Source organism: Triticum aestivum, chromosome 5D (assembly GCF_018294505.1).
Source record: "Triticum aestivum cultivar Chinese Spring chromosome 5D, IWGSC CS RefSeq v2.1, whole genome shotgun sequence".
Classification (NCBI taxonomy): Eukaryota; Viridiplantae; Streptophyta; class Magnoliopsida; order Poales; family Poaceae; genus Triticum; species Triticum aestivum.
Window position 1 is genome coordinate 233595247 of NC_057808.1, and position 25705 is coordinate 233620951.

Here is a 25705-nt window from a genome sequence, read left to right on the forward strand (position 1 = left end):
ATGCCCAGAGATCCTTCCTCGACTCCCTGCAATCCCGGGGCCACATATCCATCACATATCAAGTATCCATTTCTAGTTGTATAAGATCAGGATACAAGTCTGAACGTCCATTACCGTGGACACGGTATTCGAATATATGTCTTCCTTGCAGGGGTGCACCACGTTTTCCAACACGCTTCATTACTCTGGCCGGACACACCTTTCTGGGGTCAACGCCCAACCTCAGAAGATGAACACATCGCAGCCCTACCTAGGCTCAGCAGAGAGGTCCCCGCCGGTCTACATCCTAAGCACTCTGGGGTCTGGGCCCATCGCCTGTTGCACTCCGGGTCATTGTGTGTAGGGTGGATACCAGCACCACCCGTGTAGTGGATGGCACGATCCGACCGTGCCACAATGCTGAACTGGACATCTGACAAAGCTTCAGCTGATACCACGACGTCGAGGCCCATAACTATTCTCGCGTGGTGGTTAGTGCGTAAAGGCCAAAGGCCAACTCAGAACAAATACCCAAACCTGTTAGTGCATTATTAAAAGAAGTGACGGCTGTCGGGGCAAGTTCGGAGCTATCACCCCTTCCCGAGTGATACCGCTAAATAGCCAGCCGCCACCGTCACATCACACGGGTGCTCTCCGGGCCTACCCGGCTTTCACAATGGTCTCAAGTAAAGTCAAGGTAACTGTGTGTCCAGACATCAAGGGGAAAACCCTAGGAATCACCCCCGGTGGATTCCACTCGATGTAATCATCAAGGTGAACGTAACAGGAAACCACCCTCGAGGTTTACACTTGAGGTGTTGCACGAGAGAGCCATATCAGGAATGGTGAAAGAGGAACCACCCCCATTCACCACGACCCAATAGCTACACTACAGAATTATCATCAGGAGTGCGTTATGAGGGATCACCCTCGGCACTCGATAGTAGCTCTGCAGAGTCGAGCAACTAAAGGGCGTGATGTGATGTGAGGCGTCAGGCTCTGGTCGTCGATCACGTTGATCGAGTCGTCGAAGATGAAGCAGGGGCTACAAGGACAAGGTGGGTGTCGGTGTCAAAACCGGCGGATCTCAGGTAGGGGGTCCCGAACTGTGCGTCTAAGGGGGATGGTAACAGGAGGCAGGGGACATGATGTTTACCCAGGTTCAGGCCCTCTCGATGGAGGTAATACCCTACTTCCTGCTTGATTGATCTTGATGATATGAGTATTACAAGAGTTGATCTACCACGAGATCGTAGAGGCTAAACCCTAGAAGCTAGCCTATGGTATGATTGTTGTTGTCCTACGGACTAAACCCTCCGGTTTATATAGACACCGGAGGGGGCTAGGGTTACACAGAGTCGGTTACAAGGGAGGAGATCTACATATCCGTATTGCCAAGCTTGCCTTCCACGCCAAGGAGAGTCCCATCCGGACACGGGACGAAGTCTTCAATCTTGTATCTTCATAGTCCAACAGTCCGGCCAAAGGATATAGTCCGGCTGTCCGGATACCCCCTAATCCAGGACTCCCTCAGTAGCCCCTGAACCAGGCTTCAATGACGATGAGTCCGACGCGCAGATTGTCTTCAGCATTGCAAGGCGGGTTCCTCCTCCGAATACTCCACAGAAGATTCTGAACACAAGGATAGTGTCCGGCTCTGCAAAACAAATTCCACATACCACCGTAGAGAGAATAATATTTCCACAAATCTAATCTGCCGACCGTTTCTCATAACGTGACATATTGCCGTGGTCTGGCCATGACGAACCGTCTTTCTCAACCAGCCTGCCACTACACGTTTTGCGAGGCAATTTTATTGGCACGTCTTGTCAAAGCAGAGATCGTGTCCCCCTCATTATGGGATTCTCATCAATACGGATGTGGGTAACCCCATCGTGCCCGTTGGTATGACTCCTCGATTTTAGGAAAGTCCCAAATGGTCACGCGGAGGACGCTTGATATTCATCCCCTTTATAAGGAGGCCAAGGCCTGTCCTTTTTCTTCTTGCGCTCAATCGAATCCTTCCCCCACCTCGAGTTCCAACACCCAAGGCTCAGGTCAGGTGCTTCGGACCTTCTACCGTGTTCGGATCCAACCTTCAAGGTCAGTGGATGCCTTCCTCTGTCACAGAGGAAGACATCAAGAAGCTAAGAGAGGCCAGGTACTTGACCGGCGAAATCTCGCACAGGTTGCCTGCTCGAGAGCAGGTCATTCCCACTCCCAAACCCGACGAGAGCGTTATATTCATCTCTCACATCCTCCAAGGGCTAGGCCTTGCTCTAGATCCCTTTGTAAGGGGGCTCATGTTCTATTACGGGCTGGACTCCATGATCTGGCTCCGGATTCCATCCTCCACATCTCGTCGTTCATCGGTGTGTGTGAAGCTTTCCTCCGCATTACCCCACACTTCGGCCTGTGGCTCAAAACTTTCAACGTGGAGCCGAAGATGATCGAGGGGCGACATGTAGAGTGCGGAGGCGCCGTCATAAGCAAAGGTGTCGAAGTTCCATGGCCAAAAGGTTCCTTCCCGGAGGTGTCCAGTTTATGGGAACGGGAGTGGTTTTATATCACAGCTCCCCGGGGTACCAAGTGGGTGGACGCCCCTGCCTTTCGCTCGGGCCCCCACCACAACTGACGTCATGGATCAATAAGGGGCTGGACTGGGGGCCAGTAAATGATGTGCCGATATTGCAAAGCCGCATCCAAGATCTCCTCGAGAGAGACGTCGGCCTAGTTACAGTAATGCAAGTCATGCTAGTTCGTCGGGTCCTGCCTTGCAAACGTCGACCCCTCCGAATGTGGGAGTTCAACCTGGAAGGACTGCAGGCTATTCAGCACTTCCTCGGCATGACGCCCGAAGAGATGTACAAATTGTTCTTCGGACCACAAATAAGGTGTCCGGACCTCACCGAGGATGCGGGTCTGAGTTGCAATCGCCCAGACACCCAAGTAAGTAATCCCATGGCCGAATACGCTGTCTATTTATTTATCACAACATCATTCTGAAAAATCGCTCTTTGACCAGGACTGGGTGATAAAGGCGAAGATGATCAGGTGTTCGGCTCCCCTTCCCGAAGGAATAGCAGATCCCGTACTGGCCAGAATGCTCGAGCCGGCGCCTTATCAGGCGCCCTTAGGGGAAGATGAAGGGGGAATAAAGAGGCTGAAAATAGGCCTCACTCACTGTTCATCCAAACCGGGGGAATTAACGCCTCCGCGTAGGAGGAGGACCGGGGAGAAGGATTCGAAATCCCCTCTCCCAGAGTAAGGAGAGGACCACCTCTGAAGACCCGGAAACCAGGATTTCCAAACGGGGGAAGAAATCTTCACCAAAGGGTCCTGCCTCGGGGGGCATCCTTGCTGCACAGTGTCCGCAAGGGGATCAGCCTCCCACTGAGCTGTAAGTAAACAAAAAGTGCTTAATAGTAAAAATATCCTGCTTTACCTCTGAGGACAATGACCAAAACATATATCTTGTAGTTCAGATCGTAGCCCTTCTCGACAGAGTTCGTCTTCGGGGGATCTTCTTCCGGAGATGATGGAGAGCGAAACACCTCCCCATGCCACCCCGCCTCATGAGGCGGGCGAGGCTGAAGTGTCGTCGCGAGGGGCTTCTCCTGATCCGCCAAGGCCAGAGGGTAATCCCTCGGCCGCCCGAAGCCCTCAGTATTCGGCTCCTAAGGAGAGCAACAGAAAGAGTCGGACTCGTCTGGTGTGCGATCGGACGCACTGAAGGATCTTCTGGAGCAAGCGGCTATCTCAGAGGCGCATCGTACGCTAATGGGTACGGTGATTCATAGGATTTCATCCGCTGAAAGCGGATTGCAAGAAGCATTTATGAGTCTGCTGAAAGGCTTTGAGGTACGTGAAATAGTGTATGTTTTTGACAGTACCGCACACGTTAGGTGTGCCCTGTGCAGATAGTAGCCCCTGAGACTCTGGTTGCTGTCGAGAACGGTGGCAAACAGAGGATCATAGTCCCAGGTAATAATCAGGCCGCCTTCATATGCAGGTGGCGGGAGGTTCGGTGGCTAGCCAGACTGGTGAGTTTGCCGAGCTAAAGCGGCAACTTGATGCGGCGGATGCCGACATCATGCTTGTGAACGAACGGCTCGACGAGGCACAGGGTATGTGATTTCTCCTGTGATCAACACATGGTAAGAGGAGCATGATGCTAGTATCTTTAATATGTTTGTGACTGCAGATGGAGCTGCCGCCGTGGAGACCCTTCGGGCAGAACTTGCCCGAGCCAAGGAACAAGCCAGAAAAAGTGATGCGGCCGCTCGAAAGGTGGTCGAAGAGCTGAGAGCCGAACAGGCTGCGCATTGCCGAAGCAAGGATAGGATAGCCAAGATGGCTGTGGAATTGAAGGAAGCCGCCGACCGTTACGAGCTTCTTGAAGGTGAAAGTCAAGCGAAGGTAACATACCTGTAGAAGGCCACGGTGGCTACCAAGGACGCCCGCTCTACAATTAGAGCGATGAAGGAGGAGCTGCGCCAAGCCGGGGATATCGCGGCTGGGAAGCCCTTTATGTTGCGGATGAAGTTCGGAGATCCTACGTACGCTCCTCTTGATCGGCTATGGAGTTCTGCAGACGCGTATCTGGATTTGGCAGCAAGTGCTGCTGACGCAGCCGAATACTTCAAAGATCAAAAAGATCGTGAAGTGGAAAAGTTGTTTTGGTCACAATTCAATGCTCCAGCGCGTCCGCTTTGGTTGAACGAGAGAATGGCCAAGTGGGCCGAGCTCCATAGGTTGTCCGGGCTTGCCATGAGGTCTGTTGTGGATCATCTGTGGCCGGAAGGGCCAATGCCGAACAGTTATTTTAGTTTGGTGCAGCAATTCCTTGGTGCTGTGCCGCGCATCGATGCTATGAAGAGGTCGGCGTGCATAGAGGGTGCGCGGATGGCACTTGCCCGTGTCAAGACATACTGGGCGGAGATGGAGGCCACCGCTATTGCAACCCAGGGTTCGGCCGTGGGCCGAGTAGCTGCCGAGCACTACTGTGAAGAAGTCCTTGAAGGCGCTCGTTTAATAGAGGCTCAGTGCTCGAAGAATATTATGTTCTAATGACATGTATTCCCATTGTGAAAACAATGTTTTATTGAGTTATAAAAGGCTGTGTTTATACTTTTTGCCTGGAAGTATTATGATGCCTCCTGTGCGGCCGTTTATGTATATATGTATATAACCTGAAAGTTTGCAGTCGCCGGCTTCAGCCCCCACGCAGATAATGCGGGGGTGTTCCCAGAAGACGCGTGTTCACACTTGATCCAACGTCTTGGTCCATTAAGGAGGTGATAGCGTAGCGAACTAGGTAATCGGACTATATTGCTTTAACACTTTCACTTAGCCATAGTAGTTTGACGGTGGGGCTACTATATAGCCCCTAGTTGCTCCGCGCTCGTCCAAATACGGGGTGCGTACATGCCTGGCCGGGAAACGGCCCTTCATTAATGCGGAGGAATCCCGAAGATTCCGCTAAGTCATCGAGTGGTTGACCAGTCTCGCGCTTTATCATGACAGCCAGTTTTCGGCTTTCTCTACTGAGGTGCTCGTCCGAATGAACCAGGGCATAATCGTAGTAGTTCTCCTGGTGCCACCTTAGCCGATAGAGCGGAACGTAAGGTAGCAAAACACAGGAGCCGGGCAAACCCAACATTTGACCAAAGACATGATTCGGAGCTGATGCATATAAGGCCAAACTCGCGACGCCGAACACTCCCTAAGGTATTCGGTCTTTATAACATATGCCGGGCTGAACAATGCCCTTGATAATGAACCCCGAGTGTCCAGGTACGTGCAATATTCTGACGTGGCCAAATGCCAATAACGCCAGCATCCTTCTCGGTTGTATTGAGAATCCGGAGGATGTGAACAACAAGAGACAGTAAAAAAGGTTTACGCAGGGTCTTAATCTAAAAAGAAACCTTTGAGCGGGTCCCTGTTGCACGTCTGTGCCTGTGTCTCCGTTGTGCCGTATCCTGGACGGGTGTAGCACGATTGTCATCTGTAAAAGAGAGGAACTTTGTTAAAGGTTGTCGTGCAAAAAATTGGTTATTCTAAATAAACCATTTAAAATTCAATATAAGTAAGGTTGAGCCGAACTAGCCCTGTTTACACGCGGGAAGCCCCTGGTACCGTCTATAAGGGTATAATCATCAAAACAATCTCAAGTATATCTAATTGTCGTGGAATTGTCACGGCAGATGTCCTTAGTGTCAGGACTTAGTCGCGAGGCCAACGCATCTATGTGGTAGCTTGAGAGGGGTTGAGTGGAATCGAGAGACGCAACACAAGACAAGGATTTAGACAGCTTCGGGCCCCAGGAAACATCATCCGGTAACAACCCTACATGCTGTTTGAGGCTAGGTCTCATTATGATCACGGGAGAGTCGCCACGAACCGGCTCTCGGTGTCTAGCCCTAGAGATTGTTTCTTGTTACTCGTCCCTCTTTGGGGTGCCCTGCCCCTCCTTATATAAGTTAGAGGGGCGGGTTACATGTGGAGTCCTAGTAGGACTAGGATTAGTCTATCTTCTCTTACAAGTTAATTACAAGTCCGGGTCTTGCTTCCTCGTAAAGGAAATATTCGTCATCCCTTTCTTCTTAAGCCGGCCCATCATAAACGTGAGCCGGCCTTCTGGGCCTTGGGCCTTGTCTTCTATCTGACCCGTCGTCGGGGCCATCCATGAGTCGTCTGGTTCATGAGTTGTCTGACCAATGAGCCACCAGACCCATGAGTCGCTAGTCCTCCGCCGGGTCATCAGCGAAATGCCAAGTCCGGCCGGGTCATACTTCCGGCCGGGTCATACCGCGGGGTATATCCCCGACATTAGCCCCCAGTTTAATTTGGATTTATCCATGTTAAACTGATCCTTCAACATAAACACAAGAACAAATTTGACAGGTTGTGCTCCGGGTTAAATATTCTTGTAAACCGGCACCTGATCATCCTTGAGTCCTTGACATTTTCTCCTGGAATATCCGGGTCAATAGGCCAGCTTCATAACCCATTTGCTGATATTGGCTCTTGTAAATAAAGAATCCATTTGAATTGGCCTTCAATGCTCTGACTTGACAAAAATATTAGTCTCTGAAATACTCAACTAATATCCAGCCGGCTTGAAGATGTAAAACTTGCCGGTTTATGATTACCACCATTGTCGGGTTATAAAAGCTGATAATTTCGGGTCATGATTGTTGCCAACACCGGTTCATGATTATTGATGACGCCGGGTTGTAGATACAGGGTCATAATGAATGGTGACGCCGGGTCAATCTGGTTTGCTCAAAACAAAGAATTTGAAAATATTTCTTCGATAATAATATAATACTTGTAGCCCCCAAGTCTTGAGTAGAACAAAGTGATGGCTTAAGACTTGCTTCAATATAAATGCTGCCACTTTGAAGAAATCCATATTGTTCATCTGAGTCACTAGTAAAAACTAAATACTCCATATTATGTAGCCCCCAAGTGCCGGGTTGTCATGCTTGCAGCAACCTGGGACTTGTAATTGCCTTATGCTCATATAAACTTCAACCAACGTAGCCCCCAAGGGCCGGGTCATTATGCAATAATGAGCAGGGACTTTGTAAATATGATCATGTAAACTTGACCAGCAACGTGTAGCCCCCAAGGGCCGGGTCAGTAAGATATTACCGAGCTGGGAATTTGTATATGATTCATTGATAATAACAGCATATGATGTAATCTCCACCATGGGGCTTGAACCCACGTCCACAAGGTTAAGAGCTTTGTACTCTACCAACTGAGTAGTGGATCTTTCAATATAATGGATTAAGGCTTGTGTACCTTGAATTTTCGACAGGAGCAATTGGTAGCCCCCAAGGGCCGGCTCATTTAGAATGCGATGAGTCGGGTCTTCAATAAGTTGAGCAAAAAAATGACTTTGCATTAGCCCCCAAGTGCCATGGTGCATGCTGGCAGTGACATGGGACTTGCATATTTGATGTAATATCAATTTGAATAATGTAGCCCCCAAGTGCCGGGTCGTAAGCCTGCAGCGTCTCGGGACTATTCCTTCCATTGTAGAATAAATCATATCCATTGCGCCAAAGCGACTTTGAATACCTCATCTGTTGATAAGTAAATCCGGAGTTTAAATATCCGGTGGCTCTTGGCCGATGGCAAATTAATACGCCTCCATTGTAAACCGGAATTTTTATAACCCATCGGCTTATAGCCTTTGAGAAAATCAAGAATTGATAACCCTTTTGAGACACCAATTTCAATATTTGATGATGGGCTTGAACTTAATCATTTATGTAAGTCATAGCTCTGTAAATCCTGCTGTAATGCCCCGAGACCGACGCTCCAGACGCCTTCCATGTTTTCGTGTGCGCCGTGTGTTTTATTTGTGTGTTGCATTCATCATTGCATCATCGCCTTGCATCCGCATGTTTTTAAAACTTGCATCCGCTCGTAGTTTCCGCGTCCCCCCTTGCGTTCGTCGACCGTTCTGAGTCTAACCGGATTTTCGATTCTCTCTTGTGTGACCGTTTGACCCTCTCTGCACAACCACCGACCCCCCTCTGGCGTGCGTCCGAAAACTTCCCCGAACCCGACCCGGACTGTTGTGACCGTTGGGTCCGGATCATCCCCAAACATTTACAAAACATCACCGTTTTCTTCATTGGACTTCCTAAACTATATTTTCTCAGCCATCCGATTTTAATCAGATGTACCCCTTTCTTTCCCTATATAAAGACCCCTAATCTAAATATGGACAAACCCTAACTTCTAGGGAGATGTCCCATCCTTCCTCCTAGCCGCCACCCTTGTCCATTCTCTCCCTCCTCGGGATCTCCTCGATCCAAAATTCCCCCTCGCTTTCAGCACCAGGCCAGCCACTGCTCGCAGCCGCCTCCCCTCCCGGCTCCCGTGCGTGTCCAGCACCAAAGGAGAGGCTTCCTCGATCCTCTCCCGAGCAGGTGCTCGCCCGGAGCCCCTTCCCCGCACCGCCGTTCGTCCACGCCTCCAGCGCCCGTGCTGCCTCTCCAGCCGCCGCCGACCTCCTTCGTCTCGTCCCAGCGCCGGACGGGGAGCCGCGACTCCCGTCGGTCCTCCTCACTGCCCGAGGCTGCTGCCTCCCCGTCGTCTTCCTCGAGCAGGAGCTCACGTCCGAGCTCCATCGCCACCCGTTGCCCCTCGCCGAGGCCAGCAGGTCGCCGTCTCCTCGCGCCCCTTCTCCCCTTTTTCCCTGGTTCTCCTCTAACCTTCGCTCTCTGCTGCTCATGAACCAGCGCCGACCGCCGCCGTCCCGTTCGTCTTGCAGCAAGGCGAGGTACCGAGCTCCGCCGTAAGGTACCGAGCTCCGCCGCAAGTCCCTTTGTTGCTCCGCGTCATGCCGATGCTCTTCTTCTCGGAGGACCTCGACGAGAGCCTCGCTCGCGCCCCCTCCATCATGTCTCCTGGATCCCGCCGCCGGCGCCCCGAGTCCCCGTCCAGCCGCCCTGGAGTTTCCTCGCCGACAGGCCCTCGGCTTCGCCGCCTCGCCAAGTCCCTGCCGCCGCCCCTGCTTCCCCTGCTTCGAGCGAGACGGGACGACGCGCCCCTGCTCCTCGCGTTGACCGCGCCTCCAGCGCCTGGGCCAGCATCCTCCAGCCCCAAGCGCCCACCTCGGCCTTCCCTCCAGCCGGCCTGCTTGCGCCCCTCTTGGGCCTCCTCCATCGACCGGGCCTCAGCCCATGGTGAGCAGCGCCCAGTGCCCGCTCCTGTGCACCAGTGGGCCAGCCAGTTTAGGCCCGCAGTGTTTTTTTCGCTGCTGCAAATTTCCTAATTATCCAGAGACTGCCAGTTTTACAGAAAACCCCTCATGTTCATGCATTAATAATTAATTAACCGTGCATCTTTTGTAAATAATTTATATATGTAAAATGCTCAGAAAATTGTGTAGCTTAATAATATACCACTTTCATCCCATGTTAAAATGTTTAAAATGCTGTTTATTTAATTTTGCATAAATGCCATGTTAAAATGATTTATTTCATAACTAAATAACCGTAACTCGGATTTTAATAAACTTCATATGTAAATGGGGTAGGAAAATGCATAGATTAACTTGCTGCACTTCATTTTGCTGTTTAACAACATTAAAATATGGTTTAGGGCAGAGCAGTACCAAATTCATAATATGCATATGAGGATTTTCCGGAATTATTGTTTGTTGTTCCGGCCTCATTTAAATTGCCTAGATAGTTAGTTTACTTATGCTTCACCTCTTGCCATGTTAGTCAACATTTAATATTGTTGGGTACATAAACGAGAGAGAACTAAATAATTGATGTGGTGTTTCGTCAATAGGCAACTCGTTGCATATCGAGCTCCACTTAACTTGTAGTATTGTTTGTTGCACTTTGCCATGCCATACCTCATTAAACCGGACATGCATCATACTTGATTGTGCATCATGCCATGTTTATGATTGTGTGTTTACCGTGTTGTTTGTTTCTTTCCGGTTTGCTTCTCCCGTTAGCTTCGGTTTCGTTCCGGAGTTGTGAGGATTCGTTCGACTACATCCGTTTGTCTTCTTCATGGACTCGTTCTTCTTCCTTGCGGGATCTCAGGCAAGATGACCACCCCTCGAAATCACTTCTATCTTTGCTTTGCTAGTTGCTCGTTCTATTGCCATGCCACGCTACCTACCACTTGCTATATCATGCCTCCCTTATTGCCATGTCAGCCCCTAACCTTTTCACCCTTCCTAGCAAACCGTTGTTTGGCTATGTTACCGCTTTGCTCAGCCCCTTCTTATAGCGTTGCTAGTTGCAGGTGAAGATGAAGATTGCTCCATGTTGGATTATGTTTATGTTGGGATATCACAATATCTCTTATCTTAATTAATGCATCTATATACTTGGTAAAGGGTGGAAGGCTCGGCCTTATGCCTGGTGTTTTGTTCCACTCTTGCCGCCCCTAGTTTCCATCATACCAGTGTTATGTTCCTTGATTTTGCGTTCCTTACGCGGTCGGGTGATTTATGGGACCCCCTTGACAGTTCGCTTTGAATAAAACTCCTCCAGCAAGGCCCAACCTTGGTTTTACCATTCGCCTACCTAAGCCTTTTTCCCTTGGGTTCTGCAGACTCAAGGGTCATCTTTATTTTAACCCCCGGGCCAGTTCTCCTTCGAGTGCTGGTCCAAACCGAGCGATGTCCGGCGCCCCCTCGGCAACCAGGGTCTATGCCAACCCGACGTCTAGCTCATCCGGTGTGCCCTGAGAACGAGATATGTGCAGCTCCTATCGGGATTTGTCGACACAGTGGGTGGTCTTGCTGGTCTTGTTTTACCATTGTCGAAATGTCTTGTAAACCGGGATTCCGAGACTGATCGGGTCTTCTTGGGAGAAGGTTTCTCCTTTGTTGACCGTGAGAGCTTATAATGGGCTAAGTTGGGACACCCCTGCAGGGTATAAACTTTCGAGAGCCGTGCCCACGGTTATGTGGCAGATGGGAATTTGTTAATATCTGGTTGTAGAGAACTTGACACTTGACCCTAATTAAAACGCATCAACCGCGTGTGTAGCCGTGATGGTCTCTTCTCGGCGGAGTCCAGGAAGTGAACACGGTTTCTGGGTTATGTTTGACGTAAGCAGGAGTTCAGGATCACTTCTTGATCATTGCTAGTTCACGACCGTTCCGTTGCTTCTCTTCTCGCTCTCCTTTGCGTATGTTAGCCACCATATATGCTTAGTGCTTGCTGCAGCTCCACCTCATTACACCATCCTTTCCTTTAAGCTTAAATAGTCTTGATCTCGCGGGTGTGAGATTGCTGAGTCCTCGTGACTCATAGATACTTCCAAAACAGTTGCAGGTGCCGATGATACCAGTGCAGGTGACGCAACTGAGCTCAAGTGGGAGCTCGATGAAGATCTTGTTCGTTGTGTTGTTTCTTTTCATGTTGATCAGTAGTGGAGCCCAGTTGGGACGATCGGGGATCTAGCAGTTGGGTTGTCTTCTTTTATTTTGGTTCCATAGTCAGACCTATGTGTGTATCTTGAATGATGTATGAATTCATTTATGTATTGTGTGAAGTGGCGATTGTAAGCCAACTCTTTATCCCATTCTTGTTCATTACATGGGATTGTGTGAAGATGACCCTTCTTGCGACAAAACCACAATGCGGTTATGCCTCTAAGTCGTGCCTCGACACGTGGGAGATATAGCCGCATCGTGGGCGTTACACCTGCACAGAGTTTAAACAACATATGCCCTGATGACTTAACGTCAAAAGGCAGGGCGGGTAACCACCCAAATGTAGTCTTATCCTGCACATAATTAGATCACAAGATCCCTTGGCGGTTTACTGCAGGGCGGGTCATAATATCTCACATATAACCATTGATGTGTAACAAGGAGTCACAGATAAGCCTGTTATGAATCATAACTTTGAAACATAACTATAATAATAATATTATACCTGTGATATTGAATTTTCACTGCCGGTTTATGTGACCTGTGCAGTAAGGGTGATAACCCAATCTTTAGAAATCAAGACTTCCAAATGTTTATGATTGTCATATGATGGCGACTTATCATCCAAAGTCAAACCGGGTTAAAAAGCAACCACTCATATACACTTTAGATATGATCAAAAGAGCTTCAAATAAAATCCAAAAATCGTTTGCAAAAAGAGACTTCAAAATTTTTGAGGCTTCTGATTCGAATACGATCAGAAAACCGTCCCAAAGGGGTTAAGCTAAGATTCGAATATGATCATATAGCCCCCAGTGGCTTTGGCGTTGCCGATCAAGAGGGTACCGACAGCTATGTTCTCTTTGGTTCGAACACGACCTATGTTTGAACAGGAAGCCCCCAAATGACCTTGAGAATTGTTTAACAACGCTGATTCGAATACGATCCACGTCGGTTCCCAAAAGGGGTTGAGCTATGATTCGGATACGATCAAGAAGCCCCCTAGTGAGCTCGGCAGTGTGCCAATCAAAAGGGTACCGACAGCTATGTTCTCTTTGGTTCGAATACGACCTATGTTTGAACAGGAAGCCCCCTAGTGATCATGAGAATATTTAACGACTCTGATTCGAATACGATCAGGGTCACACCAAAAGGGTTAAGCTAAATTTGAATACGATCAGCTCCCAATGGCCATTAAAGCAGGGTACCTATGTTTGAGTTGTTCTTTGTAACCGACTCTCTTTGGTCCCTTTAATTTTTCCTGAGAATTCGAACTTTGCGAGAGATAAATTCTTTTTGAACCGGAAATTCTTAAACCGGATATTGAGAGTTTCAAAGTTTTGTGATAAACAAATTTACCTTGAACCGGATTTGAGAGCTTCAAAACTTTGTGGCAGCTAAATTTCCCTTGAACTGGATTTTAAACCGGATATTTAAGAGCTTCAGTGCTTTGTGGAAGATGTCAAGTCTCTTGAGCCGGATCTAAACCGAAATCCTTCTTTTTAAGCCGGAAATTTTCTGACGGCCTTTAAACTTTTCACCAATATGGTGCTAGCCTCCGGGACTGGATTATTTTTCCCTCCAATGACCCGGAGTTCTTGAATGCATTGAAACCGACCAATGCTGCTGAGTCATATCATTGGCCCCCGAGTCTCAAGACGACTCGAGGAGTTGGCTTTGAGATTCTCCATATTGACCATAGCATAAGGTGTATATCATTGGTGTTGATAGCGCGATGTGAATCCACAGAAGGTTGAAGTGACTGCGCGGGTTAAAAATGATCCCGTATGCGCCGTGTCAGCAACTCGGCCAATGGTTCCTTCCAACTGGATGTTTTGAAGTTAACCAAACTGTAGTGGCGGCGACTTGTGCGCCTGCCCATTGAACCATCCAGTGCAGACGACGGCTGATAATACATGATAATTCGCCTCCAATTTGTTGGAAGAAAACCGGGCTTCCCAAGCAGCGACTCGCTCATACTCAATAAACATCTCATGCATACAGGTGCGGCCCAGTGTGTTTATATAAACCAACCCGCGAGAGACGGACGGTAAAGACGACCGTTGCATCAGAGGCGGCACAGACAGATGAGCCGGCCATGGTGTTGTAAGCCAGTCCGGACGGGCGAATCGACCGCCCGCGTGGTAAGCCGCACGGATGGGAAAGTCAACCACGTTGTGTTGATGTAGTGAACATTTGTCCTGTATCAAAAACCTCGCAAGCCAGAGTAATTGCTCTTTTTAAAGAAAACAATATATAATATATAAAAATTTACTGGATTGATTTCACCTGATATGTCAGGCCAGAAATTATCCACCGCGGAGTTGATGATCATCACGGTGAAGCTGAAACCAATCACGGCCGAGTCGGCCGCGGGAACAGACAGATGAGCCGGCCGCGGTGTTGTAAGCCAGTGCGGTCGGGCGAGTCAATCGCAGGAGCAGTAAGCGACGCGGACGCCGAGTCGGCCGCGGGGGCGGACGGGTAAGTTGTCCATCATATTGTAAGCCGGTCGCAGACGTGTGAGCCGGCCGCGAGGGTGGACGGGCAGGTCGTCCATGGCATTGTAAGGCGGCGCGGATGGGCGAGTCGGCTGGCGCGTTGATGTAGACCGGACCGAAGGGGCGGTGGCGTGCGCATGTCCATTGGCGAGGGAGTCGGCCGCGGTGTTGGTGACCAGTGCGCGCGGGCGCGGACTGACGAGTCAGCCATAGCAGTGGTAGCTAGTGCAGGCGCGAGAGTTGGCCGCACCATTTAAACCGGTGCAAGCCTCATGTCTATGGCATGACGATTTCTCTTGCAGTGCCCAATTGTCCTGCATATAGAAATATACAGACCAAAGTGATTGTCCTTTGACAAAAACAATATGTGCTATTAAAATAGACTAGATGGATATCACCTGGTGTATTTGGTCGACAGATGATTCGCAGGAAACGTCCGCACATGTTCATTAGGCGGGCTGGCGCGACACAGGCGGATGCTGTCATGGCCTCTAGTATTTTGATGCAGACTGGACACAAGTGGTAGCACAGTTTTTGGAATCCATGCGTGGAGCTTTGCTCGGTAGCGGTTGCAGCACCATCAATTTTATTGGATAGTTTGACCGCATGAGTTTCCCCCTTTTTTTAACCAAAACAACCATAGTCCAGCCGATTCTCCCAATTGGGATGAATCTAGCTCAGCCGTGGCTGGTTTGTGAAAAAGGCAGTCATGGTTGGGGCTGGGCCGGCGGTGTGGTGCAGGTAGCAGGACCAGCCCGCTCAGCCGCGGACGACCAGCACCGCCTCGCCCTACTCGCTATTGACATCACAATGCAAATACAAACAAATAGTCAGTATTCAAAGAATTTACTGTATGGTAGCAATACCTTGCAAACTTGTTCGAAGGAAAATCTGCATGCTTGACGTAATCAGCATGAGCAGAACCGCATGGAGTTCCTCACTGCTTCAAATATTCATCTTTCTTTCTTTTGAGTCTACCATGATAGTTTCCGTGGCTTCTTCCTTGCTTTGCGGGATAACCAATTGTAGTATTGTTGCAGAGGAAAGGAATCACGGCCTGCTCCCACGTCCCCTTTCTTCAGATAGCAACTAGCAGGAGAGCATGTAACATCGCAGCGGCTCAGAGGTAAAAACCAAGCAGGGGCGATGGGAGCAGCAGCTCTGAAGCGAGGTGGAGCAGAGCCGGCCGTCGACTCGAGGTGTGGCGGCTTAGTAGAGTCCGACGGAGGTGGCCGGCAGTTCGCCAGCGAGGCGGAGGCGCGATGGTGAGTCTGAGCAGTGCGAGGGCGAGGCCGCGAAGGCAGGGAGTGTCAGCGGCTTTAGAAACGACGGCTCACGAACAACCACAGCAAGGGCGGCGGGTCATGGCAGGTTGCGGCAGGCCCATGGCGGCCCGGCGCGCCGGTGATACAGAGGTGGCCCAGAGCAGAAACAACACGAAGTTAGCTTGAGACTGCGGTGGAGACTCAAATTGAGGGCGCGGGCGACTCGGGATGAGTCGAGGCGGGATGGCCCTGATTGCGGCTCGGCGGAGGTCATGAAGTCGACTCGGAGGAGAAGATGGCGACGGCGGCTTAGAGGCAAGGGCTGTGCCAGGCGGCTTTTCGGCGGCGCTGGACCGGTGGATGATGCAAGGGCGGCACGGAGGCACTGGCAAGCTATGGCCGAGCGTTCCTCCAAGTCGTGGGGGTTTTGATGAGATGCAGCAACTGCAGCTCAATCTTGATGTAACTTGTCCTTGGCTCGATTGGAAACAGGAAAAAAGATGCTTAGCGGAACGCTTCGGGGCTCGATCCATCGTGTGCAATAATCATCTGATGTTTAACGGCAGCGGAAACACTTCTGTTGATCTCGGCGGCTTACAGTGACGCATAGGCGTAACCCTAATTTTTCCTAAACCTTAAATCTCACAGATCTTTAATCTGGACCAATGAACTTGATGCTGATGCAGATCCTCTCAGACCGGTTCTTGTTCATCCGGATAATTGCGAACTCCTTGATCCCTGAGATAGATCCCTCCAAGACCTCAACACCACCGTGCGTCCAGCCCCACGGTGGGCGCCAACTGTCGTGGAATTGTCACGGCAGATGTCCTTAGTGTCAGGACTTAGTCACGAGGCCAACGCATCTATGTGGTAGCTTGAGAGGGGTTGAGCGGAATCGAGAGACGCAACACAAGAGAAGGATTTAGACAGCTTCGGGCCCCGGGAAACATCATCCGGTAACAACCCTACATGCTGTTTGGGGCTAGGTCTCATTATGATCACGGGAGAGTCGCCGGGAACCGGCTCTCGGTGTCTATCCCTAGAGATTGTTTCTTGTTACTCGTCCCTCTTTGGGGTGCCCTGCCCCTCCTTATATAAGTTAGAGGGGCGGGTTACATGTGGAGTCCTAGTAGACTAGGACTAGTCTATCTTCTCATACAAGTTAATTACAAGTCCGGGTCTTGCTTCCTCGTAAAGGAAATATTCGTCATCCCTTTCTTCTTAAGCCGGCCCATCATAAATGTGAGTCGGCCTTCTGGGCCTTGGGCCTTGTCTTCTATCTGACCCGTCGTCGGGGCCATCCATGAGTCGTCTGGTTCATGAGTTGTCTGACCAATGAACCGCCAGACCCATGAGTTGCTAGTCCTCCGCCGGGTCATCAGCGAAATGCCAAGTCCGGCCGGGTCATACCGCGGGGTATATCCCCGACACTAATGATGCGCCGGACTCGTCTAACCGTGTTCGTGGTCATAACGACCGGTCATTTGTTCTGGTTGGTGAGGCTGTCTAGTGTTCGGCTGTTAAAGCAGCCGCCCGTTCTTCCGCGCGTAAGGAACGCTCAATATTTCCATTAACGGTGATGGTGCCGCGCGGGCCAGGCATCTTATGCTTAAGAGAAGCTAATGCGGTATAGCGTTGAAACGAGCGAAAGTTGTTCGTCCGAGTAGTGCTTGATAGCCGCTTTGGAATGGAGCGATGTCGAAGTGTAACTTTTCACTTCGGAAGTAGTCGGGAAAGCCGAATACAACCTCTAGTAATAGAGAACCCGTGCAGCGGGCCTCTGTGCCTGGTATTACTCCCTTGAAGGTAGTATTACTGTGGCTGATTTTTGTTGGGTTTATCCCCATTTTGCGGACTGTGTCCTGGTATATCAGATTTAGACTACTGCCGCCGTCCATAAGGACTCGTGTGAGATGGTATCCATTTATTATTGGGACCAGCACCAAGGCAGCCAATCCTTCATGTCGGATGCTTGTTAGGTGATCCTTGCGATCAAAAGTGATCGGGGAGGCCAACCAGGGGTTGAGCTTAGGGGTGACGGGCTCTACGGCTCGTGTGTCTCGGAGTGCATGTTTGCTTCTCCTCTTTGTCATGTGGATCACGTTTACTGTTTTGACTTCTGGTGGGAATTTTTTCTGTCCCCCAGTGCCTTGCTGGCGAGGCTCATCCTCGTCTTCGCTCGGTGTATCCCGCCCCTTGTGTTCGGCGTTTAGCTTACCGGCCTGCTTGAAGACCCAGCGTTCTCTGTGGGTGTGATTTGCAGGTTTATCGGGGGTGCCCTGAATCTGACATAGTTTGTCTAGAATCTTATTTAGGCCGGACAGTCCATCTCTGCTGCCTTTAGAAGGCTTTTTCCGTTGACCTGGTGGAGGACCCCTGAATCCGGTGTTTACCGCCGTATTGTCTGGGTTGTCTTCTGTATTTCGACGCTTGCTTTTACTGCTCCGCGGTTTTCTGTTGCCATCCCTGACTTCGGATGTGCTTGGGTCGCTGGTGCTACTGCGGGCCAACCAGCTATCTTCGCCCGCGCAAAAGCGGGTCATGAGGCTTGTCAGTGCTGCCATTGTTCTCGGCTTTTCTTGGCCGAGGTGTCTGGTGAGCCATTCGTCTCGGTCGCTGTGCTTGAAAGCTGCTAAGGCTTCAGCGTCCGGACAGTCGACGATTTGGTTCTTCTTAGTGAGAAACCTGTTCCAAAGCTTTCGGGCTGACTCTCCGGGCTGTTGAATTATATGACTTAAATCATCTGCATCCGGAGGTCGGACATAGGTCCCTTGAAAATTAGCCCGAAAGGCGTCCTTGAGCTCCTCCCAACTTCCAATGGAGTTTTCGGGGAGGCTTTTTAGCCAGTGCCGAGCTGGTCCTTTAAGCTTGAGGGGCAAGTACTTGATGGCGTGGAGATCGTCTCTGTGAGCCATATGGATATGGAGGATAAAATCCTCAATCCAGACCCCAGGGTCTGTGGTACCATCGTATGCCTCTATGTTCACTGGTTTGAATCCTTCTGGAAATTCGTGGTCCAGCACCTCATCGGTGAAACATAGGGGGTGTGCGGCACCCCTGTATTTAGATTTATCAAGGCGTTCAGACGGTTGTGGTATTTGGTTTTGATATTGTACCGTAGCGCGCTTCCTAGATCCATAGATGGATCTGGTCATACTGGATTTTAGGCACAAGTCCTCACGTAGGCCGTGTGTTGTCTTATGTGCGGCCCTGTTAGCCGCTCTATCGCAGCCACGGGGTGGTTGATCCGACCGGTTGGCCGTTTTGTTTTTCGACTGTGTGGGCTCTACGGCCTCGTCATCGAATTCGGGTAATAGCTTGCGCTTTGGATAGCTCTTTGCATGGTAACTTCCACCATGTATTTCTTCGTTGTCGAGCACTTTGTTCCATCTGCTGTTGAGCATATTTTGTGCGGCCTTGAGCCTTTGCTTCTGCTTCTTCAAACTCCTCGCTGTGGCAATAAGCCTTCTGCGGAGGTTCTCTTGTTCCAAGTGCTTTTCTGGGATGATGTGCACATCTTCGTCCGGACTATTTTCCTCCTCGGAGGGAGTTTTATCAGCTTTATCCTCGGCATCACCATGCTCGGACATAGGATCCGTACTATGTTCACCGTTTGCGGCTTCATTTTGCTCTGCCGCTGGGTCAGTGTGGTCGTCGTTTCCTCTGGAATCGACCAGGGTGTTATTTTCTCTTTTGCTGTTATCGCTGTTTTTGCCGAGGCGAGATTTAGAGCGGCGCCTACACCGACGTTTTGTTTGCTTCTCGATGGAGCTGTTCTTCGCTGCTTCTTTCCGTTCCTAGTCATTGTTTTCTTTGGGTGTATCCACCATGTATATGTCATGTGATGAAGTGGCGGTCCAGCGTCCTGTGGGCGGTGGTTCCTGTTCGTCTCCTGCATCGTCGTCCATACCGTCGATGTCTTCGGAGTCGAAGTTGAGCATGTAGGTTAAATCGTCGACAGTGGCTACTAAGTGGGTGGTGGGTGGGTGGCTACTAAGTCCGCATCCCATTCTAGCCGGGCATAGTTCGGCCAAGGTTCCCCTGACACGGAGAGGGACCTTAATGAATTTAGCACGTCGCCGAAAGGCGAGTGCTGGAAGATATCCGCGGAGGTAAAATCCATGATCGGCGCCCAATCGGATTCGATAGGCGCGGACGTAGGCGGCTCAGAGTCCATGGCCGGAGATGAACCCAGTGGTTCAGCGTCACGGCTATTGTGAGGGGTGAAGTCAGTATCCGGCTCTATCGTCGCTGAGAGTACGACCTCCATGGCGGGGTCTATCCGCCCGTCCTTGGATGGCGCAATTTGCTCCGGATTGAAGGCCGGAGTAGTTGCCGGTGTGATCTCCCGAACACTGTCCGACGGCAGAGCTATATCATGCTCGACGTGATCGTGCGACGCACCTGGCATGGGCTCGAATCTGTCGAAGATCAAGTCTCTGCGGATGTCGGCAGTGTAATTCAAGTTTCCGAACCTGAACTGGTGGCCAGGGGCGTAGCTCTCGATCTGCTCCAGATGGCCAAGCGAGTTGGCCCGCTGTGCGAAGCCGCCGAATACGAAGATCTGTCCGGGGAGGAAAACCTCACCCTGGACCGCATTGTTACCAATGATCGAAGGAGCCATCATGCCTTATGGTGACGACACAGTGGAACTCTCAATGAAAGCACCAATGTCGGTGTCAAAACCGGCGGATCTCGGGTACGGGGTCCCGAACTGTGCGTCTAAGGCGGATGGTAACAGGAGGCAGGGGACACGATGTTTACCCAGGTTCGGGCCCTCTCGATGGAGGTAATACCCTACTTCCTGCTTGATTGATCTTGATGATATGAGTATTACAAGAGTTGATCTACCACGAGATCGTAGAGGCTAAACCCTAGAAGCTAGCCTATGGTATGATTGTTGTTGTCCTACGGACTAAACCCTCCGGTTTATATAGACACCGGAGGGGGCTAGGGTTACACAGAGTCGGTTACAAGGGAGGAGATCTACATATCGGTATTGCCAAGCTTGCCTTCCATGCCAAGGAGAGTCCCATCCGGACACGGGACGAAGTCTTCAATCTTGTATCTTCATAGTCCAACAGTCCGACCAAAGGATATAGTCCGGCTGTCAGGATACCCCCTAATCCAGGACTCCCTCAGTGGTGGTCACTGATGGATCACTATCCAACCTATACTAAGCAGTTTAGGATAAGCAGGTAGGTATCAATAACAGGTACAAAAGCAGGCTATGCATCAGAATAGGAGCAATCAATTACAGTAGCAAAATCTAATGCAAGCATGAGAGAATGGAATGGGCGATATCGGGATGATCAAAGGGGGGCTTGCCTGGTTGCTCAGACGAGAAGGTGGGGTCGTCGGTGACGTAGTCGATCACAGCGGCATCGGCAGCCGTCACGGGGTCTACCGAAGAGAAGAGGGGGGAGAAACAGTAAAAACATAGCAAGCAAGTGCATAACAGGATAACTGGCAGAGCTAGACGTGTTCTAACATGGTGCTACACGATTGTCACGACCGGATTTTTGGGATAATAATTTCCTAGAAAAACGGCCTTTGTGCTCACCAGCCCCAGGATTGCTGTTAGCTGATGAGGCACCAACTTGATACAAGAATTCCAAGTAAGGTACATAGATATGTAGTACAAGACCATTGTGGCCTAGGAGTACAACATTTGGTTTCTAGTGGTTGAGGGCGGAAGCGGTTGGGTACATCTGCGTCTATGGGACTCCATTTCCCACAAGAACAGCTCACCAGGATAACTCCTATCTTCGCGAGGCTGCTATCGTCAACACGTAGGCTCCGAGGTGGTCACCGCGATGCTTATCTCCATGCACGAAAATCTGGCCAAGACAATAGCCAGGGACAAGCCAGTGAGTATGTTTGAATGTACTCGCAAACATTAAGAACACGGGTATAATATAATAAGGGACAATCCTGCTCCAAAAAAATTATGATCACAATGTCTGCCACGAAGGTCTGCGTTGCTCGCGTGCAGAGATAATATGGACATGCAGTACGTGGGTGAGTACTATGAAAGTACTTGCAAAATAGTTCGAACATAAGATATAACAAGTGTAAACACGATGCATGAGAACAGATTAACAAGTGCAATCAGACATAGAGATAATGGTGCATGGGAAACAAAAGAGAAGTCGGGCGGTAGTCCTCCCGAAATCCCAAAGTAAAATACTGAGGGCCAAGCGAGTGTCTGAATGACTCCTCGAGAGGAAAATGCAAGAGTAACCATGCCGCAGTCGGGCGTCTGAGCGACACCACATAAAGGGCTTATAAAAGATAAATAAACAACAAGCATGCCGCAGTCGGGCGTCTGAGCGACACCACATAAAGGGCTTATAAAATATAAATAAACAACAAGCATGCCGCAGTCGGGCGTCTGAGCGACACCACATAAAGGGCTTATAAAAGATAAATAAACAACAAGCATGCCGCAGTCGGGCGTCTGAGCGACACCACATAAAGGGCTTATAAAAGAATAATCACAGTGAGTATCCAGGAGGTAGAACCATCCCAGGGATACTCAGTAAAATACATCATGTAAATGGTTAGTCCACAATAATAACAAAATTAAAACACGATCCCCAGATGTCACAGGTCATAAACAAAAATCTAGTCCAGCCGTTTCTCCATCCGAAGACCGTTACTGAGCTCTAGCTAATTCGTTCTCCATCCGAATACCGTTACTATGATCCAGTTAGTCGTGTCTCCATCCGAAAACCGTTTCTAAGTTCTAGTTAAATCGTTCTCCATCCGAATACCGTTACTAGATTCAACTCAGACTGTGGTCCTTACTCAAGAACGGCAGCTCCCCACGGGGTCCCGAGGGCAGGGATGGATCCGTCAGACCGAGGCGGTTCTCCCGGTGGGTGCTAGACAGGCGGGGACGGAGGAGGTCGCCGGCGGCGAGCTTCGCGGCGAACGATGGTTCGGGAGCGGAGTGGGTTTTGGGCTCCAGGGGTCCTTGGTCGAGGCCGAGGCGCTAGGCAGCTCCGCACGACTATGGGGAAACTCTTGGTGGCGTTGGATTGGCGGGGGAAGCTCCGGTTGCGACGAATGGCACTGGATTGCGGCGGCGACCGAGCTGGCCGGAGACGAGGAAGAAGGGGCTTTCCCCGACGATTGCTGGCTGCGGGAGCACCACGGGGGTGGACTGGGGTTGCCTGAGTGCTCGGAGGAGCACGGGGCCTCCTTTTATAGCACGACGGGGCTGGCTTCGCGGCGGTGGATAAGATCGACGACGGGTCGCCGTTGCTGTAGCTGCAGGGCGTCGTGGCGGCGACGAACGCGTGCCGACGAGCATGAGGATAAGCACGGGCTGTTCCCTGGGGCAGCTGGCGTGCGCGGGTGGCTTGGGCGGCGCCGTCCACGGCAGAGCCCGCTGCCGACGCCGGCGTGCCGCCAAGGGAGCTCTGGCGGCGGCGCTGTAGGGTGCCAGTGCGGCTTGGAGCGTACTGGTGAGAGGGCGAGTGTGTGGCGCAGCTCTGCAGGCGAGCTGGGTCCAGTGACGGGACGCGTCGACCCGAGCGCACGCACGTGCAAAACGCGCGCTCTGGCCGCGCCCAGAGCACGCACAGCAGGTGTTCGACGAAATGTCAGTGCGCGCTAGGGAGCTTAGGTGAGGCTGGCAGTCAACAGGCCAGGGTTAGGGACATCTGGGAGGTTAGTGGACATGCTGGATGGGTCAGGGGCTCAAGTCCACAATGCAAACCAGAGGACATGCCAAACTTGTTCCTGCACACAGGGTGTTCGACAGAATGCCATGGGCAACTAGGCAATTCTTGGGGTGGCCAAACTCTCCAGATCCTAGTCTCTTTAGGAGCTAAAGAAGGTGGTAAGGCTAGTTTGGCAAAAACAGAAACTTGATAGTGCAAGATTTTGAGAAAACCAGTTTTGGGCAGAAACTAAAGGCTGACATTGCATGCAGCAAAAATACTCCAATGGGTCCAATCTCCTGGACTTAAGAGTTTGGTAGGGAGGACTATAGGTAGGAAAAAGCTCAAAGGTACTAGAGCAAAATAAAATGGGGTTGCAGTACAAATCACCAAACTGGACCAGAATAGGAATGAAGATGATTCACTCAAATTTTTCAAAGAACATCACTGGGTTTTTGCATGAAGATGAATGGTATGCATCCACTGACATCTCCAAACACTTGGAAGAATTTTTAAAGAAACATTTGAATGGGTTGTAGTGCAAAAGTGCCTACTGGACCAGATTGGAAAAGTTAGTGTAGAGCTCAAAATCTCCAATGGCCAAAAGGTATTTTGGCATAAAAGCGATGTGGAAACATCACATGACATCCCCAAATTTTGGTGGAAATTTTGAATGCATTTGTCAAATGGTTGTAGTGCAAAACTGGCTCCAAATGCAAAAGAAATCATTTTAAAAGAATAAAGTTCTGAGAAAACCAATCTTGCTATTTAAATCCACTGATAAAGAATTGTTCTATTAAAGAGAGTATTCAAGTCCAACAATACTCTTTGAAGGTTTTACCACTAGAGGCAAAAATCAAAGATCACCAAGGGTAAATCTTGACAAAATGGAAAAGTTTTATTTCCTGGCAACATTTTAATAAATAAAACAAGGTCAAAATTTTTGGGTGTCACAACGATACCGGTGAAGGGGGATAACACCCGGAAAGTTTTTCCGGAGATACGCATTTTCGGACAGACGAACTGGAGGGGAAAAGTTCGATGTTTTCTATGCTAGGGGCACGTGACGGATGAATGGAGTGCGTATTTCCATTCGTCTCGTCGTTCTGAGGAACTTTCATGTATAAAACTTTTTCATCCGAGTTACGGATTAATTTCTATGATTTTTCGAAGTTTAAAACAATTTCTGGATTTATTATTAATTCGAATTAAAATAGCAAAAATGCTAAGGGCACCCGGTGTAGTGCACCCAGAGTGCACCCAGAGGCTGACCAATGGGTCCAGGGGGTCCCAATTGACTAGTCAACAGGGGGTGGGTTCCCCCTGTCATACACTCCTAACTAATTACAGATTAGGTAGTTTAATTAGCAGATTAAGTTAATTAAGTTTAATTAATAGGATAATTAATTAATTAATTATATTTTTAAAAGTCGTTTTTTAATTTCTCAGGGGCGTGGGCCCCATGGGCCTGTGGCCCAGGCGGGTTTAGCGGGCGCGGCTAAACGGGTGCGGGTGCCCGAGGCCACCAGGGGCGCTACTGCGCTCGCACGGCCGCACAAGGCACCGGCGGCCGCAGCCAGAGGCGCGCCCGAGCGACCTAGGAAGGGAGTGGGTGGGACGAGGGCATGGCCGGCCAGCCGGCGGCGCGGGCGCGGATGGCGAGTAGGGGAAACGCGGCGCGAGCGACGACAGCAATAGCGCAGCAGCAGCAGCCAGAGGAGAAGCCAGCGGCGGTGGGCACGCAGCGAGCGGGCAGAGGCGGCGTGCAGGCAGGGGAACGGTGGTCGCGGCCCTAGCGGATAAATGGAGGACTCTAGCCGCACCGTAGAGGTGTCCCGTGCACACTGACGTGCTCGGATGACCATGAGAACGACAGTGACGACGACAACAATCTGCACGGCCGAGCTGAGCTCGGCCCATGGCAGCGAGTATGGCTACGGGCGAGGCATTAGGGGGAATCGAGAGGGGAACAGGGCGGTGCTCACTGCGGGTCAGTAGTGGAAGGCAGTGGGCTCGGGTAAGGGTCGGCGGTGACGGAATCGACGGCGTAGCGTGTCGGAGCCGAGGAAGAAGAAGAAGACGAGGCGGGTGCTCCGATGGCTCCGAGCTCGAAGTCGAGGGCGCAGACGACGTAGTGGTGCTTGGCGAAGCTCCTGGGTACGACGAGGTGTCACGGGGCAGCCGGTGGCCGCGGTCAGCTCGGCAGTGAGGCCACGGGCGCGCTGGGCGCCGTGGATCTGGAGGAGAGAGGGGATCACAGTGGAGAGCGAGAAGAGAGCGAGCGAGATCTGGGGGAAGCAGGGGAGTGTGCAGAGTAGGAGGAGGGAGGGGATCCTTATCCCCTCGACGTCGACG